Genomic DNA, 7,693 nt, shown 5'->3' with positions numbered 1-7,693 from the left:
CAGGACAAAGTGGGGAAGGGCAAAGGGAAGAACAAGTGAAAAGTCAGGCTAGTGCCAGTGCACTAGCCTGGCAGCTCAGATAAAGCATCCAAATCTCAGAGAGGGAGGGGATAATACGGTGGGGTGTGAAGAAGATGGATGGGAAAAGAGTGACTTGCAAGTCACTTAATGTCTTTGGGCCTTAGTTCTGAAGATCATGGTCTCATGATCTTCTCCTGCTCTTCTTTCACTAGGTGATGTTGCCCACCATGGGCCTAGCTATGTGCCCATGCCCCACATCCACGTACTTCAGAGCCACCACAGGGGCCTTGAAGATTCCCTGCAGTCTAGACGGCTTCAAGAATTGTGGTGATGTCCCAAGCAGAGACGATTTAGCTTCAACAAATCTGGATGGCAGAGTGATGACCAAGGCCGAAATGAATGAAAACAGTGAAAACACACCAGTTGTGACTAATGAAACCCAAATCATTCTCATCTGCTTGGGGAGTGAGGAGGCTGGGAAGGGCCCTCTGATCAGCATACCAGGTTTGAGGCCTTACTTTCTCATTAGTCACATTTAGGATCCCACTGACAGACCCACGTCTGATTACTGCAAATTACCCAGGGCCACCTATAACCCCAGTCCTTTTCTCCAACTAAGACTAAAAGGCCTGAGGGACCCCAAGATTGAACCATGAAATGTCATTAACTGAATGTCAGTCCTCACAGCTCCCAGAACTAATTATAGAGCTAGGAGTGGCTGGGGCCAGACCCCTCTGATATAAAAAGATTTTATGAAAGGCAAAGGGGGAGGCAACAATAATTCTCACCCTATTATATTCCTTTCAATTATTTACAGTAATAGGCACTGGTGGTGAACAAATATAGAGACTGGAATCCAGTGAGGTCACACGGGTGTTCTGGAAGCCAGTGATGCCGTACTGGAATCTGGGGACACCATGAGGCAATGTTTCAGCTGCCCCTGCATTCCTCACCTCCCATTGTTTCTGTCTCTCTCTCTCCATCTCCCTTCCCCCCACCACCAAGAGCACAGACCCCACAGTGAGAATTCTAAGCTTCATTCCACATCCAGGACCAGCAAAGATCCACCATCAGGGTTTTAACAAAACATTCACATTTATTCTCCTGAGCACAACAGGAAATGAATGCTGGGTGAATGCAAAGCCAGCATGGTGAATGTGCCCTGCAGATCACCTGGGTGTCACCTGACCATGACAAAGCCCTTGAACAAAAGCTCAGTAGCACCAAGATCTGTGTGCTCCTCCATGTTTCCCAGCCTTGCTGGTTGACACCTACCTCAGCTGACTGGCTTCTGGCTAATGAAATATGAACAGAGATACAAGCCACCTGAGGCCTGCCCTTCGAAACATCCTCCAGCTGTTTTTTCCATGGCGTCCTTAGATGCCTCATATGCCACATTTATCAGGTATGTCACATGTATCAGTTAGAAAATGGAGAAGCTTCTTGACCCACAATTATCAGACTATTACCTAAGCAAGGAATAAATATTTTCAGTAACGTTATGTCAGGAGCTATCTGATGTGGCAGTTAGCATTGTTCTTCCTAAACATTGTAAGCCCCTTATAGCCCCAGCACTAGGCATAGGGAACTTTGTTCAGAACAAGGAAAAAAAACTCTACTGCATGAAATAAATCTCTCTTTTTCTTGTTCTAATGATTTCATGTTTCAAGACAACCCTTGACATGCAGGTCAGAAGAAAGGTTTTGGTAAATTAGTCCTGGGACATGGGCAGGCCCTTCTGTCACTCACTGTCTCATAAACAGTGTAATATCACCAGGAGTAGTGGAGAAAGGGAGTCTTTCCTGGGACAGACTCCAAAAAGCTCCCTAGAACACTGTGCTATCAAAAGTGGTGAATTAAGTAGCAACAAACTTGGGAAACAATATAAAGCCCACATGTTTGTGCCATTTGTGTGAGCATGCACACACACACGCCCACCCTTTTTCCCATGTGGAATTATCTTGCAATATGTGTCTATCCCTGGGAAATTATCTAACAGAGAAAATTGTCACCTCCAGTTATTGTTGCTGTTATAGGTCTTCAGTTCCCATACTTCTGAATGGTCCACGACCTAGGTTTTGAAGGATGTAGATGATGACCTTTTTAACCTATGACATTTTTTCTTCTTCTAGAAATCCTTTTCTGCTTTTCCAAAACTCTCCCTCCCTTCCTTCCAGGCTATAGTCTATAGTCTAGTCTCTCAATTCAAATTTCTAATATTTTTCTTGTCATCTAGTCCTTTGCTCTTAAGAAAAGGGCTCAGTCAATATTTAAAAAAAAAAAAAAACAAGACCCCTATGGTTTCAAGATACCCACTTTAAGAAAGCAGATGAATTTGATTTGAGAAGACCCCAGTACGTAAGGCCTTCCTGGAGTCAGGCTTTCAGTGTTTGTTATTAACTCAGTCACTGAGGCAGAAAATCAAAAACAGAGCACAGCTCTAAACTCCATTCTATTTGGTTCCACAAACCATCGTATCAGAAGTCGTTAAAGCCCAGGGACTGCACTAAGATATACACAGAGGAAGTTGCTGCCATACCCTCCTCATCCCCACCATATTCTTCCAAAGTATGCAGCCACCCCAAACAGACCCCCTAACCTCAGGTTATTGCAATGGCCTTCTTCTACATCTTCCCCTCCAGTCCATCCTATTTACTGCTACCTGAGTACATTCTTCAAACCCAGCACTCAGGTCATATCACTCCTTTGCTTAGAAGCTTTCCAAGATTTCCCACTGCCTTATGGAAAACCTTGACTGGCATTCAAAGCCTCAAAAATCTGCACCCATTCTACCCTTCCAAACCCATCTTTCTCTACTCCTCCTCCCATACTTTGAAACTTCCCACATCAGCCATATCCCATACATCCCAACCACCTCCTGAAAGGCCACCATGGGTCTCTCTGATAGAAAAATTCTGTACATCCTTCAAACTGTCACCCCACCTTGTAGACTTCTTGCTCCATGTTGTCCCCGTGCATATAAGGTCTCTCCCAGTTTAAAATGCCATAGCTCTTTGAACTTCTCATTTATATTTAACATGCTCAGCTGTGTATTACAGTTATTGCAGAGTTGTTTGTTTTTTTCTCCATGATTAGAGAGTGAGATCTTTGCAAATGTGGATCCTGACTTATTCGTGGTGATGTCTTTCATGATACATGCACATCTGTGCCTTTGTAGGGTAGTTGCTCAATAAATGTATATGCCATTGAATTGAATACAGGGCACGAGTTAGCCAGCCTAACGTTAAAATTTAACCAGGCTATTATCCAAAGTGGGAATAAAGAATGGACTGAACTTTCTTGAAATTTGATCAGATAAATCTTTAAAGAGCAGCCTTTCTTGGGAAAATAAAGGGGAGGAAGGAGGGATTCAAGTCAACAGAAAAATAAGTGGTAGTCATCTCATTTTTAGATCTCAGTCAGGAATTTGTCCTTCTGCAAAAGAGTCTGGCACCACACCCACTGGAACCACAAATTGCAAGGCTTATGGGTCGGGAGGTTTGCACAGGAGAAAGAGAACACTCTCTCCATTTACCAATTGTTTTCCAACTCCTTCCGCTAATCGGGAATCTCTGCTAGAAAACGACACCGGGTGTGTGTTGCTGAGTTTCACCTGCTCTCAGGCCTGCTGGTGCCTCCCAGACCCTTTGATCCTGGGCTCCTATTGTCTCCTGAAACAAATCCTTTCCATTTTGTATTTTCCCTCCTAGATCACCTGATACCTCCAAGCAACCAGGTGTTTCTTTCAGAAGCCAGAAGCTGATAACCTGGACCCACTAATCTAACCCCCCAGTCCATGTTCTTTGTAGTGGAAGACTGACAGCGGAGATTCTTTCTCCTGGGAGGTGGGTGCCAACTCTCCCTTTCAAACATGTTCACCAGCAAACTAAAGAGGATGCCAGAAATGTTTGGAGCTACAGAAGCACCAATGGAATGAGTAAATAATTTTAGAAGACAATTATTTCAAGATGACATCTTGTTTAGATGTACAAGTTTTTGGTAAAAAAATAAAATACAATATGTCCTATTACTTTTTAGATATCACTTGAGTCATTATCTCTACAACTTGATTATAAATCCCTTGGTACAAAAACTATGTCTTAGATGTATTTGTGTCCCACACTATATTTAGCACTGAACTGAAAACATTATAAGCACATATACCTTGCTGATTTGTTGTTTCTTTGTTTATGGATGAGATATTTTCTTGGATTATATACCTCATTGATTTTTTTCCATTAATTGGAACATCCAATTCAAAATAATTGCCCAGTATTTTATTAGTCCTCACAGAAGCTGAGTGAAGAAGTAGGGATGATGGTCATTCTCTAGATATTTTGGAGAGAGTTTGGGATCAAGACCAAAGATCTTGAGTGATTTTCCAGGCATCACCAAATAAACCAGGGATAGAGCCCCTCAGTTGGGAAAGAAAACTTCACAGGCACAGGGCAGGGATCTGCTATGTGTTAGGTAAATCCACTGAACACAGCTAAGTGAAATATATGGTGGGGTTTCTAGAAGGGAGAGCCTAAATTCATCTTGATGCCAACTGGGTTCCCTACATCTAAGGAGAAACAGGTATAGCAGAATCTCATAACACTATTTAAGGCCATTCTTCTCGCTCAAAGGAACAAACCACAACCAACTCTTCCCAGAATTAGCCCATGAAGGGTATGGGTGTGTGCTGAGGCACGTGAGAGAGGAGGCCTGATGTTGGGACTGTCCTCATGACTTATATTTGATATTCACCCAAGCACCAATTAACTTCCCCATATGTTTTCCAGAACACAGAGGGCCTTACTCTAGCATAGGCAATGCCTATCTTCAAACACATCCAAGGTAGAGAGACATGTTATGCCAGCAGGCAATGTCCTGGTAAAACACCTTAAACAATGGATGGAGGTCTGCCTTGGGACACTGTCCACACTGAGGAATAGATACTGCATTTGCACATAGGCTTAGAATTCCTCTAAAGCTCCGTGATTCTGGTCAAACTATATGCAAATCCCTTGTCTGGCTGGTCCTATTGGTGCACGCCTAGGATCAGAGGCAATAATTCTTCTATGACTTTAAATTCATGAGTTAATTCTAAGCATCTTTACAATTTGTGTTGCAATCTACTTGAGTTAATATTGAAAATATTCGAAGGTTTTGTGTGTAGGCAATAAAGTGGACTAGTATGATAGGAGGACAAAAGTCCTTCTTTACCAATAATCTAAAAGAGCTTGATTTTTGCCTCCAGTCAATCCAGTTAGGTGTATAACAGCAGATTTTCCTTAAACTTGGAAGAAGCAAAGAATTTGGGGTCAGGAAACCTTAGTTAAGGTGCTTTGTTTATTAAATGTGTGACTCTGAGCAAATGACTTAACCTCCTGAGTCTCGGTTTCTTCATTTGAAAAATAAGAACCTAATGCCTACTTCACATGGGTATAAGGATTAAATGTGGTAATGTATGTACAAGTGCTTTGAAAATGGTATAGAAGGATACAAATGAGCCTTCCCATTGTTTTATTCACAGTGCTCCTGCATGACTGCATCTACTTAACCCACTCTCCAAGATCTAGAATCAGATTTCAACCATATGGAATCATCCACGGTGCAGCAGATGGGTTTACAAGTCTCTTGGTCTCTTCGTGTAACTAACAGCCAAGAAGTCTGAAGCTTGCATTGTTTACATGGAAGATGTTTCTTGCTCTTCTCTTGCCCATTCCCACGCCATACCATCTGAACTTGCCACCTTTTTTTTTTGTTTGTTCAGTGCAGTTCTTTAACTTTGTGGGGTCCTCTTCACATGGACTCCATTCCACTATAAGTGGCTACTTCCCTGTGAGTTTAGATGTATGATTTAGAGATTTTTCATAGTTGATGCCTGAATTATGTTTCACAACCACCCTAGGAAGTAAGGAAGGCCTGTATTGTTCCCCTCTTACCAGTAAAGAACCTGAGATGCAGAGAGACTTACTACTGAGTGACACTGCAGGAGTTCAGATGGCTCATCTGACTCCAAGCCCAGTGCTTTTTTTTTTTTTTGATGGCACACTCTCTTTTCTCCAAGGAAGCAAACTGCCTAGAGCTAGAGGGAACTTCAAGAGAGATTTCCATCTTACAGTGAGAAAGCAAAGACTCAGAGAAGGCACTGAGGGGACTTCCCCAAGGCCATTCTTGTCTTTGCCATTATTCCATCTTCGACCCTCAGAAACCTCCATGTGAGCTACCTCTATGTACCTGGCCTGCATTTTGCTAGGGAGTTGGGAGACACAAAAGAAATTTGAGAAATTTTCTGACAATTAAGGAATTTACTAACAAGCCATGGAGATAAAATTAATGTATTAAAATCCTTAAAACAAATAAGGGGACATGGGAGGCACTCTCTCCAAGACTGAAATTTTTTAACCCTGAATTCAAGTCTGTTCTCATTGTTCAAGGTTTGGAAGTATGATCCACATGATAGATTTAAGTTCAAGCCCTTCCTGACCGATCATGTTCTGAATTCCCACAGTGACCACCTGTGTCACTTTTCTAGCTCATGTGGGCAAGATGGTCTTCCTCCTGTTTTAGTGGGAACAGGAAGGACTCAGTGAGGAGGAAGCCAGGAAAAGATTGTAGTCTTTAGTAGCATTTTTTCATGGGTGCTGCAGCCTTCTCAAAGAAAATAACTTATTGGGTTAGCTTTCTGTTTTTCCTTAATCAAGTAAACCTACTTCCTACTTAGCACAATACTTCTAAAGGGGAATTAGGCATTTTACCTAATGGCTGCTGAAGGAACCTGTGCTTTGCTCTCCCACTTGCCCTGGGAAAGGGCATTTATCATGTTCTAAGGCCTTCAAGACTTCCAGGTTGTCCTGGAGCCCAGAAGATATGGCTGCCTAAGGCCAGGTCATCATGGCATCCCAGTAATGATACTTTTCTCACACTCCTTGATTGTCAGATGGCATCTCATAAGACTGTCTACTTAGAGTTTCTTGGGCTGACAGAGGTGGCCCTTGGATAGGTGATGGCCACATGCTGGCCTGGCCCCAACCTTCTGTTGTAGTACTCTGTCTGCTAAGGCAGAGAGCTGAGCTGGTGCAATTTTATGCTCTCTAAACACATTTACCAGAGCCACCTGGTCCTCAAGAGAGGTAAGATGGATTCAAAGTGAAGGAAGGCTCTAGGTCCATAATCCAATTTGGAACCCAAAACAAAGGAAGAGAAAAGATGGTGAGGATTCTGTAGCTTCATGGTGTTGAGGCTTTGAGAACCCCCAAATAATGGTGTTGAGGCTTTGAGAACCCCCAAATAATGACACACACTATGGGAGTACTGCACCAGTCAAGTTCCAGAGGCTGTGCCATGTGGCATTTGAAGTGAATAAAAGCTGGTCATGCACTCTTTCTCTTCCACCTACCTACTATATGATCTTGGATTGGTTATTTTTTTAAGTGGTTTTCTTTGTTTTTGAGAGAGACAGACAGATATACAGACAGAGACAGCATAAGTCAGAGAAGGGCAGAGAGAAACGGAGAGAGAGAAAATCTTGAGCAGGCTCTACACTGTCAGTGCAGAGCCTGATGCAGGGCTTGAATCGACAAAGCCACAAGATTATGACCTGAGCTGAAACCAAGAGCCAGACGCTTAACCATCTGAGCCACCTAGGTGCCCTTGGACTGGTTGTTTTAACATTAGACAAGTT

General features: G+C 42.8%; 1 long non-coding RNA gene across 2 annotated transcripts; it reads left to right on the top strand.

Moving 5' to 3' along the window:
* Positions 1 to 215: 215 nt before the first annotated feature.
* On the top strand, positions 216 to 7,485 carry LOC123386818. 2 transcript variants are annotated; one of them, XR_006601263.1, is made up of 3 exons: positions 216 to 525; positions 3,732 to 3,866; positions 5,540 to 7,485. It is a non-coding gene; the product is annotated as an uncharacterized LOC123386818 (long non-coding RNA). The 2 variants fall into 2 exon arrangements; XR_006601262.1 differs by lacking the exon at positions 216 to 525 and adding an exon at positions 567 to 1,426.
* Positions 7,486 to 7,693: the final 208 nt, after the last annotated feature.

The sequence above is a fragment of the Felis catus genome, chromosome B4, assembly GCF_018350175.1.
Source record: "Felis catus isolate Fca126 chromosome B4, F.catus_Fca126_mat1.0, whole genome shotgun sequence".
In the NCBI taxonomy this organism is placed as follows: domain Eukaryota; kingdom Metazoa; phylum Chordata; class Mammalia; order Carnivora; family Felidae; genus Felis; species Felis catus.
This window is presented reverse-complemented; position numbering and strand designations above follow the sequence as displayed.